This window comes from Cryptomeria japonica, chromosome 4, assembly GCF_030272615.1.
Source record: "Cryptomeria japonica chromosome 4, Sugi_1.0, whole genome shotgun sequence".
Classification (NCBI taxonomy): Eukaryota; Viridiplantae; Streptophyta; class Pinopsida; order Cupressales; family Cupressaceae; genus Cryptomeria; species Cryptomeria japonica.
The window spans coordinates 771,516,554-771,539,555 of NC_081408.1; positions in this window are offsets into that span (position 1 = coordinate 771,516,554).

Here is a 23,002-nt window from a genome sequence, read left to right on the forward strand (position 1 = left end):
TTCTTCTAAAAATACCTGATTTAATTATATTAGATCAACAACAGACCAGTGCCTTCATCCCTTACTTATTTCATACTATTTCAAATTGAAAGATCCTACATATAACCATGGAGACAGTTTTAATAACTTGTTTTCAAAACAAGACCATCACATCAAAAGCATCTATATGGATTGTAATTGAAATATAAAATGTAGTTAGTCTTATTGAATTTTAAGTCTACTCTAAAAGACCAATAAGACATTTTGAAACTTGCCAACCAACCTTTCAAACTGATGCTCAAATTGGAAATTAGTCTCAATCATAATAGCATAAGATAGAACATTGACACAATCTAATAAAATGGATTTATCACATGGAACTAATCAATCAATTGAAAAGCATATACCATTCAGAATGAAGAACACTTGAAATTTATATTGAAAATAGATAATCAAACTAGTTGATTTCAATACGTATCATCCATCAACTTTGATATTTCTAGAAAACAAACTACATAAGTGTTGTATAAAATTGTCTTGATAAGATCATAAAACTTGAGGTTTCTCCCCCACTTGTTCCAAAAGATCCTCCATTTATAGATGATGATTTAGTTTGGAAGTGAAAGGGCAATACCCTTTCATTAAAACTAAAACTAACAAAAACTAACTAAAAACTAACTTCCTAAAAACCATCTTTACAATATGAACATATTATAAAAACATAGAAAAACATGACTCTGGGCTCCAACTTAGACATCAGGTCTGGTTTCCCAGCATTTTGCTGCAAATCTGGATATGCTCCAAGTACTTCTCTGACTTATATGTTTCTACATCATGGTTGATATCCCTAACAATGACTTCTAGCCTAACAAAGTTTTCCATCTATTTCACAGTCTCTTTCAATTGAATTCCATGAATTTTGGCAATATCAAGGGTGGCATTAAGAAGACTGCGACATTCTGAGATCCATACATCTTTATCCTTTATCTCACCCTTCTGATCAGCTAACTATGGGAAACCATGCTGAACAATGTTATTGCATTCATCATATTCAAATTGTAATTGTTCATCAAATTTATTGTGTTTAGCCAACAACCTCTTTATTTTTTCAATTTCTTTTGTTTCCACTTTGGCCATTGTTTTATCATGCAATCTTGTTCCCAATCTATTTGAAATTCTGTTGTGTGAAACTGCATTGTCCATGTTCTTTTGAAACATTGTCCAAAATTCTTTCAAAAAGCCTTGGAAATCCTCAAATCTTTTAGTTAGCAATACAGCAGCAATATATGCCCCTCACACTTTGCATCTGTTTTAATATCCTTTTATTTTATTTCTGCAACTCCTCACATTTTTTCTTCTATTGAGATCTATCCAGAGTAAGAACCGTTGGCACCTATTGCCCACTTCTCCTTAGCATGTCTTCATAAAACGCCTTGTACTGGTTCCTCTCCCTCACTACTCTGACCATCTGTGCTTTATTGAATTTTTGAAATATCCACTCTGATATCAGTAGAAACAATTGGATCAATTTCACCAACTTTTAGTTTCATCATATGGCCAAAGGCCTTGTCAACATCAATGATCTTTGGTCTCTTGTGGGGAGGGTACAGATCCCATAACCTCAAAGATTCCTCATCCTGATCAAATTTTGAACCAATAAATACATCATTTACACCTTGTATATCCAATTTAAATTCCTTATTTTTTGAATGCAATAAACTATCAAAGATAAAAGAAGGACTGAGGTCCCATCCGGGAAACAAAATCACCCCAGCCTCTATAAGCAATTGCCTCCCCTTTTTAGGGGTCATTGTGGTTATCTTTGCATCAATTTCCTCTTTTAATTTTTTTAACAACCCAACCTCATTATTAGGCATTATGTTGGGAATAGAGTCCCTCAATTTCTTCCCTTTAAAATTTTGCAAGAATGTTTTAAATTATTTGGAATGAATAAAAACATCATCAGCAACAAAAGTAGAAAACTCCTCTAACCGAGAGTTAGCATGAAATTCTAATGTTGTCTCTATTTGGACCTGCATGTCTAGCTCTTCTTCCTTCTCTGACACTTGCCATCTAGAGACAACTGCATTCTCATCAGATTCACTTTCTGCCTCCTCTTCCTTAGTTTCAATTTCGTTGAGTCTCCATCTCTTTTCTTCCAGTTCATTATTCAGTTGATCAATTACCTCTTTGGCCTCTGCATCCTCCATGTAGATAACTTCCCAAGTTATGGCTCTTCTTGCAAGACTGAATGTATCCTTCAGGATCATAGTTTTTCCTGGCATAATGCTCATACAAATTGTATTCTTCTATCATCTGCTTATCAATTATTTCATAATATTTGGTTGACACTATGGTGAAATCACCAAAACTCAGCGTCCCAAGCAAGAAGGCTTGCTTATGCATATCTGCAAAATGTTTAGCATTGGACACACTCAATTGCCTCACAATCTCTAGATAAGCTATTATATCCAGTACTAGTTTTGGTAGCATGTAGGGGCTCCCCTCAAATCCATATACTCTAAAACATATATAATCCTTATTCACAAACCAGTCCCCCCAGTTATGATCAACAATGTGTCTTTCATCATAATCCTTGGGTCTTAGGAACCTCTTGATCTCGTCAGAGATAGACCCTTCACACGAAATCCCATACATTCGGTACAATGGCATCACGATAAGTTCTTCAAACTTAATATAGTCGGATCTCATATATCGAGAATCCCAAAGAGATGTCCACAATTGGATGGGCTTCTCCTCACCTTCCCTATTCTTGGTATTTAATTTTAGGCCCTCAGGCCAAAAACCCTTTACATATCCATAAAATAACACTAGATGCATCGATAGTGAATAAAATTTGAAATTGGGATGATTATCCCTAAGGTTTAAAAAACCTTTGTGCAACCTCTCCACTGGATATGTTGCATAGTCAAAAGGCCTAGGTTCATACATTTGTATATCAGAGGCTAACACCAGTGGCCCAGTCCTTGCTAGATCAAGCAACTCCACCCCTCCTACTTTCCCACATGACATATATGTGTACTGCAAGTAGTGTTTGAACAAATGAATGCTGAATGGTGGCCCATCTTCCTCTATTAATTTTCCTTCCTGCCTCTTGTGAATGGAAAATTTCTAGCCGGTATATGTAGTGTCCATTCTGAGGTATTCTTCCTCCGATTCCCCAAAGGACAAGGGCTTATAAGGACTGGGGTCTAAATTGAAAACCTCATTTATGGTACCCGTAGAAAATCTAATAAATGCTTCCCCATTTGGGAGCTGAATGCACCTCTTCACGGAATTATAATTCCTCACCAAAACCTCTTGCAATCTTATGTTTACAAAAACATTGGGGACTATTAGTTTACCTAAATTTGTCATCTAAGGATTGCAGAGAAACATCTCCTTGCTCCTTCTCAAATAGTGGAACATAAACAATTCATGTCTCCTTACCTTGGTCCAGACATCTTCGACCTCTCTGTACTTGTCTTCTAATTGGTCTCTCCCCGGCAAGTGCTGCTTCAACCTTTTGGATTTTGGGTCGGGTGTCTGCATTTGGTCTATCATGTCTTGGTTTAACTTCCTGACTAGACGCACCTCTTCAGTTTTTCCTTTCTTCTCCTTAGAGTCAGGGCTCTTGGCTGCCCTCTTCTTTCCTATTGAACTTGAAGCTTCCATTTCTGAAATTACAATCCTTTGCTCTATTTTTCAAAGGCACAATGTGTTCTATCTATGTATTCTTCTTTCACCAACACAGTATTTAGACAAGGCAATTTCTAGTTTCATCATATTCTCTTGCAATAATGAACTTCTCATCAAATTTGGCTCATGCGAACCATAGATGCATATCTACTACAAGTATTAAATAGAAGACTTTTAAAATTTTCAGTTTTGAATTCTGATATGACAACGACTCCTCGGCATATGTCTCCCTGATGAATATTTCCCTTTTGGCGCTCTCTGAACAACCCTTTATCTGCTTTGACATCTTACTTTCTCTTATCGGGATACCCTAAGACGATGACTCCTTTTCCTTTGATAGTTTTGATACTTAATATAAGTACAGATCCAATAGCCAACAAGATGAGAGGGGGGGGGGTGAATCATACAAACTTAATCATCCATAAAAACATTAGATTCAACCTCAGTAACATATATATCAGTCATATAACCAAAACTGTCAAACATGCAAACTCAAAAGCATATGAACAATATAAACCTCATAACACCAGATTTAACGTGGAAACCCAAATAGGGAAAAACCACTGTGGGATTTCAGACCCACTAAGAAATATACTCTTCTAGAGTATGCTCAGTTAAAAGGAAATCCTGTTAAAGATTACAAAACACATTGCTAGATGTGACCCGGTTAAGGGATTTCCCTCAGATCTGTTAGGATCTTCACTTTGTTAGAAGTGACCTTGTCAAAGAATTTCAAACACTCAATCAGAATGTCACCTTATTAGAGGATTTACATATAAGACTGTGAAGTCCACTCGGTTAAGATATTTTCTGTCACTTTCACAAAATAACAGTAATACAATCTATTTGCAACTTCACATCCAAAATGCTAAAGCAGATTCCTATTTGTTCAATACAATCTAGACATAGAACTAATCTTGTCTATCTGCAGGGCATCAATACTCTATTATTCTAACAGGTCTTCAAGCTTCTGTGCTCGGTAATCACTATGTAGCATCCCTGTGCATACACTTGCCTGCATGCATTGTTTATCAATAGTTCCTTATTTATAAACAATCTTCTAACCGCTTAATCTCCTTGATCACATTTCTCATGATCAGTCATAGCCATCAGATCTTCAATCTTGTCCAGGTTCATTGTATCTTTCGATCTGAAAACATTTTACCCTACCTTGGAACTTGCACATTCACCTTGGAACTTGTGTTAGGGTAATGTGGTTCAATTTGAGCTGTAGATCTTCTTGCCGACTTTCCATTGCCTTAGATTTGTTAACAAACTTCTTCCACAACTTGCCAATCATTGATCTGCTCCATCTCATCAACATCTTTCATTAAATATCACATGTAAATATTAAATGCATTTTGTTATAGCTCGGTTACAACTCGGTGAATACTAAACTTTACTTGGTAAACATTCTGTCTTCATTAACCGACTGCGATAACCTTAGGGTTTACCAACTAGGTTCCTTAGGGTTTACTGACTAGGTTCTTTGCTTGATAACATAGTATAGTATTAACCTTTACATTTTACAACATATGTATGATGTTAAAACAATATAAAACATCAAGATCTCATCATTGTCTGACTCGGTAGAGTTTCCCATTGAATAACTTATCCCCTTATTCATCATATTCTTTCCTGTGTCTTTACCAACTTCTTTATAATCTTCATATCATATTTCTTAAGATATGGCAACATCATACTAAATTAGAAAACCAATTTCTTGACATCAATGACAAAATAATAATATCAAGATAGTAAAACATCTTTTATCAGTTATGTCCATAATCATCAACAACCTTCTCAATATCCTTGTAACTTTGCCAACAATCTCCCCCTTTGGCATTGATGGCACAACCAATTGATTTGACCTTTAAAAATTTGGATTGTTGTGATTTTGAAATGCTGAAATGCTCTCCCCCATACATCAGACTTCTCTTCTGTTTTCAGTCTTTATTTCAATCTGTAGTCTTTTCTCAGTTTTCTCAGGTCTTCTACCCTTTTTGGTAGATCTTCTCCTTCTTGGTCTTCTCCCCCTGGGTAGGTCTTCTCCTTCTTGGTCTTCTCCCCCTTTGACAACAATGCCAAAAATAATAGAACTAAAACACAATTTCTTTCTGTAAGAAGTTATTTCCTGCTGTGTGTATCAACTGAGTCTTGGTTAGAGCATTTGTTTACAATTCCTATTCCCTGTATCATTTTCTGTATTATCCTAGTATTATTTCCAATACACTTTCAGAAAAACATTCTAAAGTGTATCACTCTAGCATCAACTCTCCAAAAGATATTCAATAGAGTCATCGAAGTGATGCTTTCACTGAACTCGGTTAGTGAGTAAAAGATAGGGGTACGACCCCTAACTTACTTCTGAGATATTCAAAAGTGTCCTTTGGTAGTGGCTTGGTGAAGATATCAGCTATCTATTCCTTTGTGTTAACATATTCCAACACCACTTTCTTCTCTTGAGCTTCTTCTCTAAGATAATGATATTTGATAGATATGTGCTTTGTCTTAGAGTGCATAACAGGATTCTTTGAAATATTAATGGCACTAGTATTGTCATAGAATATAGTTACTGGCTCGGTAACTCTCTCATTTATACCTTCCAACAGTTGTTTGATCCATGCAATGTTGGTACAATTCAGTGCTGCAGCAACATATTCAACTTCGGTTGTTGACTGAGAAACACATCCTTGATTCTTGCTAAGCCAACTCACTAGTCTTTCTCCTAAGAAGAAAACTCCTCCACTTGTGATTTTTCTGTCATCAATGTTGCTCGCCCAATCAGCATCAATATAAACTTTTAGATCAAAATCATTTCCTTTCTGATATACTAAGCCATAATCTTTAGTGCCTTTCAAGTATCTAAAAATTCTTTTGATTGCTGTCATGTGTATTTCCTTAGGATCTGCAGAGAATCTTGCAACAATACCTACTGCATGTGCTATATTTGGTTTGCTGTGAACAACAAACTGTAGTTTTCCAATCATGGATTGGTAGAGTGTCTCATCAATAGATGCAGATTCATCATTCTTTGATAGTTTACAGTTGGTAGTGATAGGAGTACTTACTGGCTTTGAATCCTCCATTCCAAATTTCTTCAAGATTTCCTTTATGTATTTGGATTGAGTAATGAAAATCTCATTTTTCATTTGCAGTATCTACAAGCCTATAAAATACTTTATCTCACCGATTAATGACATCTCAAATTCTTTGCTCATTTCATTTCCAAAATTCTTGCATAAAGAGTCATTTCCACAAAATATAATATCATCAACAAATATGGCCGAGATTAGTATTCCATTTACATCATTCTTCATGTACATGTTGTTCTCACTTGTCCTTATAAAACCAATCTTAATCAAATAAGAGTGCAATCTTTCATACCATGCTCTAGGTGCTTGTTTCAGACCATATAAAGCTTTGTTCAATTTACATACCTGATCTTTATTATTGTCATCAACAAATCCTTCAGGTTGTTCAATGAAAACTTCTTCTTCTAATATTCCATTCAGAAATGCAGACTTGATATCCATTTGATATACCTTGAAGTTTTTGAAAGCAGCATATGCCAACAATGTTCTAACTCCTTCAAGTCTAGCAACAGGTGCAAAAGTCTCACCATAATGAATTCCTTCTTCTTGGGCATAACCTTTGCAAACCAATCTTGCCTTGTTCCAAATGACCTCACCTTTCTCATTTAACTTGTTTCTGAAGATCCACTTTGTACCGATTACATTTTTGTCCTTCGGTCTTGGAACCAGTGTCCATGTGTCATTCTTCTTGTTTTGATCAATCTCTTCAATCATAGCATTTATCCAATCTTCACTGTTAAATGCCTCCTTCACTATTCTCGGTTCAAATTCAGATATCAAACATGTGTTCTATCTCAGTTTGTTCCTTGTCATCACTGGATCATCCTTATCTCCTATAACTTGACTTGGTACATGTTGTCTTCTAACATACTTAGCTAATACAGGCTCGGTAGGCTCTGTATGATCTTCTTCACCACTCAGTAACTGGATATCTTCTTCATTTTCTTCAACAGTTATCTCGGTAGGACTTCTTGGTTGCAAATAGACAAATTCATCATAGTCTTCTAGTTCTTTGGAATTCCGTTCATCAGTTCTTTCTGCAAATTCATCAATTTTCACATTTGCACTTTCTACTATTTTGTTAGATGATTTGATCAGACATTTAAAATGCTTTGCTTCTAGAAGAATATCCTAGAAATGTTCCTTCTTTACTTTTCTGATCAAACTTGCCATTTCTATCATCTTTATGAATATAGCATTTACTTCCAAAGATCTTAAAGTAACTTACATTAGGTTTCTTGCCATACCAAATTTCATAAGGTGTCTTCAAAGTACCTTTCTTTATCTCTTCATGCGCGTTTTTAAGAGCATAATTAAGGAAATTATAGAAAAATTATGTGCTAACATATATTGCACTGTCTAAAAAGGATAATATTTACAAGGATGCAATGGAAACTAGTTCTCAATCAGATGATTGTGAACTTGCAGAGGAATTGCTGGTGTATTTTGTGAAACAGGTATTTTGTGGAACGAGTTAGAGGTTGTCCAAGAAGAGAAATCCAAGGAGAAAGAAGAGAAAGATCTTGTTTCTCAATAGGTATGCATTTTGCTTAATTGAGCCTCAAGGAGCACTTGTTCTACTCTACTGACGATTTTTAAAAATTCAAATAAATATGTGCCTATTTTTTCAATAGAATATAGCATTTTAAGAGCATAATTAAGAAAATTATAGAAAATAGCTTGCACATTTTTTAGAGCATAATTAACTAAATTATAGAAAAATAGAATTTTTCAGGAAATTATAGAAAAAATATGTGCTAACATATTGCACTGTATAAAATGGATAATCTTTACAAGGATGCAATGGAAACTAGTTCTCAATTGGGTGATTGTGAACTTGCAGAGGAATTGTTGGTGTATTTTGTGGAACAAGTATACAAATGGTAAAACATATAGTTAGTTGTTCTCTCTCACAGGATAAAGTATATTTTTAATTTTCATTTTGGATTGGGGCATTGAAATGGGGCTTACTTTTGCATTTGGAACTGTAGGGCAAGAAAGAATACTTTGTTTCATGCTTGTTCATATGCTATGACTTGATCAGAGTAGATGTGGCTTTGGAACTTGCTTGGATGAATAATATAATTGACTTTGTGTTTCCATACCTACTTCAGGTTCTTGATATACTCTGATGATTCTGTGAATATTTTAAGTTTCTCTTTAATAAACATTTTAAATCTTTTGTAGAAATAAATATGTGCCTATTTTGTTTACAAAATATGTATGCTCAGCTTCTTCCCCTTTGCTTTGCCAGCACCTCCAATGCCTGGCATGGGAGTGGGCATGGGAGGTTTCTTTCAGCCAAGTATGAGTGTAATGGTAATTTCTCCCATGCCAGCTTATGGTATGCCACCTATGGGTGGCTATTGATGGGATTGAAGAACTTAACGTGGGACACAATTCTTCAATCATACATGGTTTTTTGAGGTTGATCTTCGAGTGGAAAGATTAGATTATCAAATTGCTTTTATCATTATTTGGTTGGTTGATACAAAATAATTAATCTTTAGTATTATCGTATTGGTCAATCAGTTCAAATCTTTCCATCCACCAAGCATTCGACACCCGAACCATTGCATGATTAGATTGTCAAATTGTTTTTATTATTGTTTGGTTGGCTGATACATAATAATGAATCTTTAGTATTATCGTATTGGTCAATAAGTGCAAACCTTTCCATCCACCAAGAATCCAATGAGGATGTTGTATGTCCGACAACATCCTCATCAAATAAGCAGTGAGAGGGTGTTGGAATTTCGATGCCCACCCAATTTATTCCGATGACTATTGAGTTTTGCCAACGGCTAAGCGATGAGGGGGCATCAGAATTCTAATGCCCACCCAATTTATTTCGACGACTATCAAATTTTGCTGATGGCTAAGCAGTGAGGGCGCATCAAAATTGTGACACGCACCCAACTTATTCTAACTACTTATCAAGTTTTGTCGATGCCCGGACCGTCACACATACAACATCCTCATCGGTGCGGATGACCTCGTAGCCGTCGAACATCCGATGGCTAAACCGTGATGGGGCCATCTAAATTCAGACGCCCGAACCATCGCACATATAGTATCCTCATCAGTGCGGATGTCCTTTCGACGACTACACAGGGACAAGGTCATCTGAATTCAGATACCTGAACCGTCGCACATACAAAATCCTCATCAGTGTGGATGCCCAGGTTGCTGTTGGAATTCTGATGACTTATTAAATTTTACCGATGGCTAAGAAGTAAGGGGGCTATCAGAATTCCAATTTATTCTGATGCCTTAGCCATTAGAACATTACCTGCAAGGCGTTGGAATTCTGACGACTTATCAAGTTTTACCGATAGCTAAGCACAGTCATGGCCATCATCAGAAGAGTCTTTGACTCTGTCAAAATTTTGATGGTGTTGAGCACCATTGGAATGTCCGACTACAAGTTTTCGACAACATTGCTTGTTGGCAGTCCGAAAAATTATAGTCAGAATCCCGATAAACTTCCATTGGAATTTGAGGACAAATGTACTAGTGGTTGAAAGTGAAAATGTAAAGGTTGATGATATCCTTGGGAAGGAGACCAGAGAATGCAGTTATGATGATGGTCAACATGTTGTTTTGACTCCTATTTAGCCTGAAAAACCTAAGCAGAGTGATCTAGTAGAGATTGTTAATTCGGATGTTGCTACTATAGGTGAAGAAGTATAGGAACTTGAGAATCAGAATAGACAGAGGACTCTGAGGTATGTAAGATTGAATCATTTTGAAAATCAGATTATTGGTGACAAGAATAAATGTGTGATGACTAGAAGAAGGTTAGCTACTAAAGAAGTATGTTTGATTTATAAAGTTGAACCTAAACATGAAATTTGGATGAGAGCTATGGAAGAAGAACTAAATTAGATTGAGCAGAATAATACTTGGGAACTTGTGCCTAGATCTAAGTATAAGAATGTTATTGGTACTAAATGGTTATTGAGAAATAAATTTAATGAAGCTAGTGAAGTTGTCAAAAATAAAGCTAGACTAGTCTGTAAAGGATATTCACAAAAAGAAGGAATTGATTATGAGGAGGCTTTTTCTCTTGTTTCCAAACTTACAGCTATTAGATTGTTGCTTGCTTATGCTTCTTATAAAAATTTCAAGGTATATCATATGGATGCCAAATTAGCCTTTTTGAATGGTGATTTAGAGGAATAAGTTTAACATTGAATAGATTGATAGATTTTCATTGTCAGATGATGGAGATATGGTATGTAAGTTGAAGAAAGCTCTTTATGGACTGAAACAAGCTCCTACAGCTTGGTATGGTAGACTAGACAAATACTTGTTGAAATTGGGATTTACTAAAGGTGTTGCTTAGAACAGTAATCTGTATTTCAAGATTGAAAATGATAGCATCCTAATTATTGAAGTCTTTGTTGATGATATTATCTTTGGTGGTGATGATGACTTGAGCAAGAATTTTATTGGTGATATGCAGAAAGAATTTGAGATGTCTATGATTGGTGAGATGAAAATTTTCTTAGGTTTGTAGATTGCACAAAAAAGAAAAGGTATATTCATATCTCAAACTAAGTATGTGAAGGAATTGTTGAAGAAGTTTGGGTTAGATGACTCCAAACCAGTTGGAACTCCTATGATGACTGGTTGTAAATTGTCTAAAAATGATGAATCTGCAAAAGCTAATTAGAGTATGTACAGATCTATGGTTGGTGGACTACTATATCTTACTCAAACTAGGCCTGACATTATGCATGTTGTGTGTATGGCTGCTACATATCAAGCTGATCCGAAAGAGAGTCATGTCACTGTTGTTAAGAGGATATTCAGATATCTAAAGGGAACTATGGATTATGGTTTATGGTATCCAAGGAATGATGATTTCATGTTGTGTGCCTACACTAATACTGATTAGGTTGGTGATGTAGATGACTAGAGGAGCACTACCGATGGAGCATTCTTTTTAGGTAAGAAGAAGGTTTCATGGGATAGCAAGAAACAAGATTCAGTGTCCTTATCTACTGTTGAAGCTGAGTACATTGTTGCTGCTAGTAATTGCACTCGGGTAGTTTGGATGAAGAAAATGTTGAAAGATATTAGAGCTATTCATGATGAACCTATTGTTATATATTGTGATAACTCTAGTGCTATAAAAATGTCAAAAAATCCGGTGCAACATTCAAAAACTAAGCATGTGTCAATCAAATGTCATTACTTGAGAGAGCAAGTCAATGAAGAAAAGGTGTTAATCTTATGAAGATTTGGTTAATAATGAGAGGGGGGGGGTGAATTAGTATTAACAATAACTTAAACTTTGAATCTAAATCCAACTAAAATATGAAACTTCTCAATCAGATTTGCAAATACCATTTATCATAATTGTCAACATCTTTATCTCTTGATCAATCCTACCAATTTGATCATTTAACCAATCAATCTTATAAATCTGATCAAGTCCTTAATCATTTCATATAAGTACCGGTAATCTCTGATAAATTATAAATAATATATCATAACCGATATCTCATAAATAATGCATGTAAACATAAACATCATAAAAAGATATTCCACACATAAACACCAAGATTTTTGATGTGGAAACCCAAATGGGAAAAACTATGATGGGAATTGGTACCCACAATAATTTGTACTCTTTTGGAGTATGCCTTGTTAGGAGCTTAGCTCAATTAAGAGCTTACAATATGCCCGGTTAGGAGCAGACCTTGTTAGGAGTCACTCGGTTAAGGGATTTGCCTATCACTCCAGCTAGGAGCTTAATGATCTATTAGGATCAACCTAGTTAGAGGATTTAAACACTCTTTTGTGAGCTACCTTATTAGGGGACTTAGATGATAAAGGCCTGTTAGGACCTACCCGGTTAAGGGATTTAAGCTATTGTAACTGTTAGGGAACAATAGTGAAAGATGATCTGTCACTTTGTACTTTCAACTTGCTAAATCAGATCCAGTTTTGCTTCACAATCTGCAACACTTAGGAAAATCTCTATCTTCTCTGGGATGGCTTAACTCATTCTCCAAATGCCACGGACACATAAAATATCAGTTGTGTCACCCTAAATAGCCACAACAAATAAGTCGGCCATAAAACCTAATTACACCTTGAATTTACAATACAGACCATAAAAGATTAATATACAGATCCTTACAACAAATTACAATACAATATCAACCATTAATTATCCATAATGCATCACAAAAATCCGATTTGTACAAAAGTCAAACCCTTAGAACATTTCGCTAAGAACTTTGCACATTCCCAAGAAATTGTACCATCTTCCACACCAAAATACATTTCAAATCATTCACACGGGTTGTGTCGTGTTATCTTCTTCTTGTAGATTCACCACCAATCACCGTCAAATCAAAAATCATTACCGGTTGAGTGAATTCATCACAGATCCTAAAACCCTACTAAAACCTTAGCACAATTCCATCAAAATTTCAAAACATGCCTTCCGGTAATCAACATAGGATGAGGTTCAAGTCACCTACACAAATCCATCACAAAATCTTATGTCTCAAACCACAAGTTTCCAACCATCACCAATTTGTCGATTCCATCAAAATCTTTTCTTTTACCGATTGAAGTCCTAATTCTTAGTCCTGTCGGTAAACACCGTCAGACTTACAAATTCTAAATCCAGTAGACCAAATTACTTATCCAACAAGTTAGACATAAAATTTCATCTATAAACATAATCAAACATTAATTAACATAGGTTGTCAGCAATGACAACACTAATACCTGATCATAACATGATCATTCCTCTATCGGTACAGTCAACAACTCATCTGCATCAATTATGCCAAACATGCCAACAATCTCCGCCTTTGGCATTGATGGAAACACCAATCAGATATACAATCATATATGCCAATCATCTGCATCTGTTGGTCATCTCTTTCTTTTCTTCTCCTCAAGCCTGATCATCAAATTTCTTTTTCTTCTCTTATAACTAATTATCTGATCTCTTTTTCTTCTCCCCCTTTGACAACAATGCCAAACAAAAATTCATCACTTGACTTCAATCTAATTAGAGTTATATATCAGAGCCGCTCCCCCTACGGAGTAGCTCACATCTTCATCAATCCTTAGTGAAGAAGAAACATGAAATCTACAGGATTGACGCAACTTCAGCATCATAGTTCTTCTGGTGTAGGGGTCTAACCCCTAATTTACTTCTAAGAAACTCAAAATTAGTATTTGGAAAGGGTTTAGTAAAGATATCAGGTAACTAATCTTTACTTTTCACATACTCCATCTTTTCTTGCTTCTCTTGAACTCTTTCCCTTAAGAAATGATACTTCAATTCTATATGCTTGGTTCTTGCATGAAGTACATGAATCTTGGAATTATTTATTGCAATCGTATTGTTACAATAGAAAGTCAATGTTTCAAACATATCTAGCTTGAATCCTTTTAGCACATGTCTCATCCATATGGCCTGCGTGCAATTAATGGATGCAACAACATACTTAGCTTCAACTATAGATTGAGAAACACAAGTTTGTTTCTTGCTTGTCCATGCTACAAGTCTTCCTCCAAGTATAAAAGCTCCACCGGTTGTTCTTTTCCTATCATCCATATTGTCTGACCAATCGACATCAGTAAAAACATCTAAAGTGAAATCTCCTTTGCAGGGATACCATAATCCATAGTCTAATGTTCCTTTAAGATATCAGAAAATCCTCTTAACAACCATCAAGTGACTTTCTTTGGGCTCTTTTTGGAATCTTGCAACTAACCCAATAGCATGAGCAATATCTGGTCTACTATGTACAACATAATTTAGTTTACCAATCATAGATTTGTATACTTTTTCACTAACATTAGGTGAATCATCCCGCTTTGTCAACTTGAAACCTATTGCCATCGGTGTTCCTACCGGTTTGCAGTCTTCCATGCCAAAAGTCTTCAACGCCTCTTTAATATAGTTGTTTTGACAGATAAAGATACCACCATCCATTTGTTGAATCTATAATCCAATTAAGAACTTTATTTCACTGATTAGAGACATCTCGAATTCCTTTTTCATCTCATCAGCAAAATCTATACTCATATTATCTTTTCCACCAAAAATTATGTCATCTACAAATACTTCAGCTATTAGCATCTTGGCTCCATTAGTTTTTAGATAAATATTACTATCCTCACTAGTATACTAGAATCCAATATTGATCAAATGTGCATGTAACCTCTCATACCATGCTCTTGGTGCATGCTTTAGACCATACAAATCTTTATGCAATTTACATACCATCCTTATCATCAATCAAGTAAAAACCATCCAGTTGTTCAATGTAAACTTCCTCTTCAAGAATTCCATTCAAAAAGGTTGACTTAACATCCATTTGGTAGACTTTGAATCCCTTATATGAAGTAAATACCAGCAACATCCTTACTCCTTCCAATCTCACAACGAGTACAAAAGTTTCACCATAGTCTTCACCTTCTTCCTATGCATATCCTTTGTAGACTAACCTTGCCTTATTTCTTACCACTTTTCCATCTTCATTTAACTTATTCCTAAAGACCCATTTATTTCTTATCACATTCTTGTCTTCCGGTCTAGGAACAGGTGACCATGTCTAATTTTTCTCTATTTGATCTAATTCCTCATTCATTGCTTTCACCCAGTCATCATCCTTGAGTACTTCCTTAACTGTTTTGGGTTCCATTGTAGAGATTAAACAAGAATTTTCTCTAATCTTCCTCTTATCCTACACACTTGTATTCTTATCACCAATTATCTGGTCCTGAGAGCGATTCATTCTCACATATCTAGGTATAGTCTATGTTGGTTCTGCATCTTCCTCATAGGATTCACTAGTCAAATCACTGCTTCCTTCATCACTGTTATCGCTTACCAGTTGAGAACCTAATACAACATTTTCTGGTTGATCATTATTCTATGCTTCTAGTTAAAAGATCACCAGTCTTTCTTCATTATCATCTTTTTCAGGTTTAGACCTACTTGATCCTTCAGATTTACTTGACAAATCATCCACCTTTACATTAACACTTTCAACAATTTTCTTAGTTATCTTATTATAGCATTTATATGATTTTCTCTTAGAAGAATAACCAAGAAATATTCCTTCATCAGATTTTGCATCAAACTTTCCAGTGTAGTTATCCTTTTTAATAAAACATTGACTTCCAAAGATTTTGAAATAACTAACATAGAGAGTTTTATCATGCGATAGCTCATAAGGTGTCTTATTTTTATCCTTCTTTATAAGTATCCAGTTTAGTATGTACACAACAATACTCGCCACTTCTTTCCAAAACATCTTAGGCAGATTACCTTGTAGTAGGATTGTTATAGCAACATCAACAATTGTTCTGTTCATCCTTTCTGCTACACCATTTTTCTATGGTGTCCTTGAATCAGAAATATGTCTCTTGATACCCTATTCATCACAATACTTGACAAATTCATCAGACGTGAATTCTCCTCCTTGATCAAATCTTAAACATTTCAAGTTTTTACCCATCTCAATCTCAATTAGAGCTTTAAATGCTTTGAATTTACTAAAGGCTTCAGATTTCTCCTTTAGGAATGTAACCCACATCATCTTAGAATAATCATCAGTAAAAAGCATGAAATATCTATCACCAAAATAGCTTTTTGTTCTCCTAGGACCATAGAGATTAGTATGAACCAAATCCAAAATATTTTTAGACGAACACTTATTTCTCTTAAATGAAATAGAGGTCATTTTACCAATTTGACAGTCTTTACATATCACATTATCCGGCTTAACAATATATGCTAATCCTGTCACAACACTAAACTTTCTTACCTTCACCAAGAAATCAAAATTCATATGACAACATCTCTTGTGCCATAACTAGCTATCTTCCACTTTTGCAACTAGACAACTAGAGACATTAGCATTTAAATGAAATAAGTTACCTCTTGTTTGTTTTCCTATAGCAATCAGTTCACCATTTCCTCCAAGAATTCTATAGATTCCACCATTAAACTCAAGCAAATAACCTTTATCATTGAGTTGTCCAAAACTAAATAGATTATCTTTTAGACCATCAACCCAAAATACATTATCAATATTATTCTTCCCATTCAAAGAAATAGAACCTTTACCTTTCACCATGCAAGGAGAGTCATTTCCAAATCTAACACCTCCATCAAATTAATTAAGAGTTAAGAACTTACTCTTTTCTCTGGTCATGTGATGTGAACAACCATTATCTATAATCCATTCATTACTATTTTCTACATGAGAAACCAGTGCCTTCTCGTTAGACAATTCCTCCTTTATAGCTACAAACACAATCTCTTCATTGTCATCTTCATCGATTACCCCTTCATCCACTGCAACATAACAATATTTTATGCCTTTCCCTTTGAATTTATTGAACTTATCTTTCTTATCGGTGTTAGGGTAGTTAGTAGCAATATGACCAATCTTACAACAAGAGAAACACTTTAAAGATAGCTTTCCTTTATACTTACTGATGTTCGTATTTTGGTATGGTTTTGTCATTGATGTCAACACCTACTAAACACTTATCAACTCTGGCACTTTGGAGAATCAGCAACATTCACCAGCAAGCAAGTGACTCATGCATAGTCACTAGTATCTAGTGCATCGGCAAGATATAATGATCACCGACACTTGGAATGATATGGAAAACACTTGGTAATGATGAAGACATCATGTGGACACTATCCTGGAGTTTTGTTTATTGGTATATTCATATTTGCATATTTGCTTTTACCGGCAAATAGGTCCAGGGTTACACCGGTAGGTTTATCTTTTCTAGATCAGCACGACACGCTATGAAGATGCTTAATTATTGTTGTAAAATGTATTAAGCCGACATGTTCAATCAGTTATTGCATCGGATATTGTATTGTTTATAAAATGTTTTTATTGTAATATCTTGTAGAGACGACCTACTAAAATTGGTCTTAGGCTATGATATAAATGTAAGATCTTATTTGTAAGATAAGATGTGAAATGCGAAAAAGGATTGTGAGAAGGTATATGTGAGAATAAGTAGAGCTATACATGTAGACATCATTTGAAGATTGGAGGGTTTTTGTGAAGACAATCAGAACTACATTGGTACTAAATCCAGCATATGAAGATGCTATTTTGTGTAGTACATTCTTATTGGATTTAACCATCCAACTGTAGTCAGTGTGACTCCCATTTTGTGATTGAGCAGTGAGCTCTGGGCGCTTGGCCTTTCTACATGTGCAGATCCCATTTATGTACACTTACTATCTGTAGTAGTATCATCTGATTGTGGGTAAGGTTTCCCATCATGGTTTTTCCCCTTACAGGGTTTCCATGTACAAATATTGGTGTCATGTGTTGTGGATGACTTTGTCTTTATGTTTCATGCACTAATCCTTATCGGTATAGCAATTAACTGTTAAAACTGTCTACCCTCATATTAAACTGGTTTATCGATACTAAGCATTAAGTTGGTTAAGTTGTTTTGGTTTGAATTTATTTGACAACTGATTCAACCCCCCCTCTTAGTTGCCTTTGGGACCTAACAATTCGTATCAGAGCCTAGTCCTCTTTTGCAGAAGTTTAACAACTTGAGGAGATCTAATGTCTACTAACTATTTCAGGAAGGACGGTCCTAAACTTGATGGAACCAACTATGGCATATGGAAGATCAGAATACAGACACATCTAAATTGCATTGGGAAGGACATCTGGGATGTTACAAAGAATGGTTATACTGCTGTTGTACAAGGTCAGCCTAGTCCAACTAACTTGACTAAAGATGAGGAAAATGATTGCAAAGCAAGAGAAGCACTTTTGAGCGCATTATCAGATCAACAAATCATGGGACTATCAGATAGGTCTACTGCTAAAGCTATTTGGGATCATTTGGAAACATTGAATGAAGGAGATTCCATAGTCAAAATTGCAAAACTTGAAAGCTTTCGGGTCAGGTATGAACATCTGAAAATGGAAGAAGATGAAAGGATTTCTGCTTTTATGGAAAGAGTAAATGAGATTGTTTTTGGTATTAAATGTTGTGGAGGAACCCTAAGTGAGGATGAAATTGTTTCAAAAGTTTTAAGAGGATTGCCACTGGCATATAAAATGAAAGTCACTGCTATAAATGAGCTAAGAATAATGCCTAATACATTAATTACTAGGGATACATTGATTGGGAAACTTTTAGCTTTTGAAATTGAAGAATTTGGTCCTGTTGCTACTATAAAGACAGATTTGGCCTTTAAAGCATCAACATCATCTGCTCCATCATTTGACAAATCTAGGTGGAAAGCCTTTTATGCAAAAGAACTTGAAGAAAGTAGGAAAGAGAATGAAGAACTTGAAGAACTTGAAGCACTATTTCCAAGGAAAATGCCTATAGGTCTAGTTGGAAGTAAGTATGAAGGTAAAGCACCCTTTAAATGTTTTAACTGCAATAAGATTGGTCATATGGTTTCGAGATGCCCTGATAGACATGCTAGACTAAGAGAAGAAGCTAGAAGAACATATAAGCCTAACCCTGAATATCAGAGATATAGATTTAAGAAAAATAAAGACAAATCTTGTTACATTGCTGATGAAGGTGTGACTGATGATTCTGATGAGGATCCAGTAGACAATGGATGGGTTTTTGTTGCTATAATAGAAGATCAACCGACACCTACTGCTCAACCGGTAGTACAGGCTCTGGTAGCTAAAGCTGAAGTAAAGGATGAATGGATCATTGATTCAGGATGCTCACATCATATGACAGGAGACAAAGGTAAATTCTTGAACTTTCAAGAATACAATGGAGGCTTAGTGAGATTTGGAGATGACAAAGCTTGTTCAATCAAAGGTAAGGGTACAATATCTCTTGATGGTAAACATAACACTAACAATGTTTATTATGTTGAAGGATTAAAGCATAAAATTTTGAGTGTGGGTCAATTAGTTGAGAAAGGATTTCAATTACAATTTAAAAATGGAAAATGCAAAATCATGAACAAAAATGGTTTGGAAATTGCAACCGGTAATCAGACTAGAGGTAATATCTTTCATTTGAATAATAGTGAAAAGACATGCCTGATTGCACATATAGATGAAAGTTGGTTATGGCATAAGAGACTCTGTCATGTAAAATTTGATTGCATGGTGAAAATCAGTACCACTAAGGCAGTTAGAGGTTTACCTAAAATTGCCAAACCTCAGAATACAGTATGTAAGGAATGTCAATTTGGAAAACAAGTTAGAGCTAGTTTCAAAAGTATTCTAGAAAAATATAATAATGCTCTTGATTTGATTCACATTGATTTATGTGGTCCAGCTAGAACTAAAAGCTTACAAGGTGATATATATTTTATGCTAATAATTGATGACTATTCTAGAATGTGTTGGGTTACTTTTCTTAGAGAAAAATCAGAAGAACTGGGAAAGTTCAAACTATTCAAAGCAATGGTTGAAAATGAAACCGGTAAGAAATTCAAATGTCTAAGATCAGATCAAGGAGGAGAATTTACATCTAAAGAATTTAATACATTCTATGAAGTGAATGGAATCAGAAGACAACTATCAGCACCTCAGACAACACAGCAAAATGGAGTTGTCGAAAGGAAAAACATAACTATTTTGGATGCAGCAAGAAGTATGTTATCAGAAGCAAACCTACCACATGTATATTAGAGAGAAGCAATCAGTACAATGGTCTATACATTCAACAAAGTTCACATCAAAGGTGAAACCGGTAAGACCCCTCATGAACTATGGTTTGGTAATACTCCTACTCTTAAGTATTTCAGAATTTTTAGAAGTAAATGTTATATCAGAAGAGATGAGTATATTGGCAAATTTGATCCTAGAAGTGATGAAGAAATATTTCTTGGTTATTCATCTAAGAGCAAGGCATATAGGTGTTTTAACAAAAGATTGCAGAAAATTGTTGAAAGTACAAATGTAAAGATTGATGAACAATTTAGAGGAACTTCAAGGTATATAGACTCTGAACCAGCAACAGAAATTTTGGCAAATGAACCTACTCTAAATCCACCAGTACAGAATGAAGATCCAGTTACCCCGGTATCATCTGAGGATTCCACAGTAACTGAGGAACCACAGCAAACAAAGACACCCCGGTATGTAAGACTGAATCATTCTGAAGATCAGATAATTGGAAACAAGTTTAAAGGAGTTATGACAAGAGGAAGATTAGCAAATGAAGAAGTATGTCTTATTTCTCAAATTGAACCATCATCTGTTAATGAGGCATGTGAAGATAAATTTTGGATTAAAGCTATGGAAGAAGAATTAGAACAAATTGAGAAAAACAACACTTGGACATTAGTTCCCCGACCTAAAGATAAAACTATAATTGGAACCAAATGGGTATTTAGAAACAAACTTAATGAAGATGGTAAGGTTGTCAGAAATAAAGCAAGACTAGTGTGTAAGGGATATTCTCAGAAGGAAGGAGTTGATTACAATGAAACCTTTGCACCGGTAGCTAGAATTGAGGCAGTAAGATTATTTTTGGCTTTTGTAGCACACAAGAACTACAAAGTTTATCAAATGGATATTAAATGTGTATTTTTGAATGGAGATCTTGAAGAGGAAGTCTACATTGAACAACCTGATGGATTTTCTTTGACATATGACAATGATATGGTTTGCAGGTTAAGAAAAGCTCTGTATGGATTAAAGCAAGCTCCAAGAGCTTGGCATGCAAGATTGGATAAGTATCTTTTGAAGATTGGTTTTACTAAAGGAAATGCAGACATCAATTTATATTATAAAGTAACTAATGATGAAATCTTGATTATAGAAGTATTTGTTGATGATATAATCTTTGGAGGAGAAGATGGATTATGTAAATAATTTTCTATTAAAATGCAGCAAGAATTTGAAATGTCTATGATTGGAGAAATAAAATTCTTTTTAGGATTGCAGATTTCACAAACTGATAAAGGTATATTCTTGATTCAATCCAAGTACTTAAAAGAGTTACTTAAGAAATTTGGGATGGAAAACTCTAAACCGGTAAGCACACCTATGACAACAAATGACAAATTATCACAAAGGGATGAATCTACACCTATTAATCCAACTAGATACAGATCTATGATAGGATGTTTATTGTATTTGACACAAACTAGACCTGATATTATGAATGTAGTATGTATTGTTTCAAGATTTCAAAGTAATCCTAGAGAAAATCATGAATCAACAGTAAAAAGGATTTTCCGATACTTACAGGGCACTATAAATCTTGGATTATGGTATCCTACAGATGAAAACTTTGAATTATGTGCATACACAAATGCAAATTGGGTAGGAGATGTGGATGATAGAAAAAGCACCACCGGTGGAGCATTCTTTCTTGGAAATAGATTAGTTTCTTGGTTGAGTAAAAAACAAAGTTGTACATCTTTATCAATGACAGAATCAGAATATGTTGCAGCAGCAACTAACTGTACACAGGTACTATGGCTTAAGCAAATGTTGAAAGACATAAAGATAAAATGCAAGGAACCTATTACTATCTATTGTGACAACACTGTAGCAATTGATATATCTAAAAATCCAGTATTACATTCTAAAACCAAACATGTTTCTATCAAACTGAAATTTTTAAGGGAAAAAGTTGAAGCAAAGGAAATAAAACTTGTTTATGTGAATACTAAAGAGCAGATTGTAGATATCTTTACTAAACCTCTACCTAAGGAGACTTTTGAATATCTCAGAGATCAGCTTGGGGTCATACCCCCACCAGTAGAGACTTAGGAAGTTGATGATTGTCATCAACCGACAAAATTAACAGAGAAATCTTTTATTCCGGCTTTGATGGGAAGCTACTTCTCAGGGTGAGTAGTTGGTATATTGAATTGATTGGTATTTTGTATATGAACTTGGTTTTGTTGTAACTTTGGCACTTGATGTCAAAGGGGGAGAGATTGGTATGGAAAAACTTTGAAAAACACAAGGAAAACACATGTTGCTCCCAGGGGGAGAGATTGTTGTTTGGGAGAGATTATTACTCTCTGTACATCTTTTTTTGGAGATTGTTGGTTTTTGGTATTTGGCATTTCTGTTTCGGCACTTTGATGGTTTTTCCATCTTGTGTTGCCATCAATGCCAAAGGGGGAGATTGTTGGTATTTTGGTATGGTTTTGTCATTGATGTCAACACCTACTAAACACTTATCAACTCTAGCACTTTGGAGAATCAACAACATTCACCGGCAAGCAAGTGACT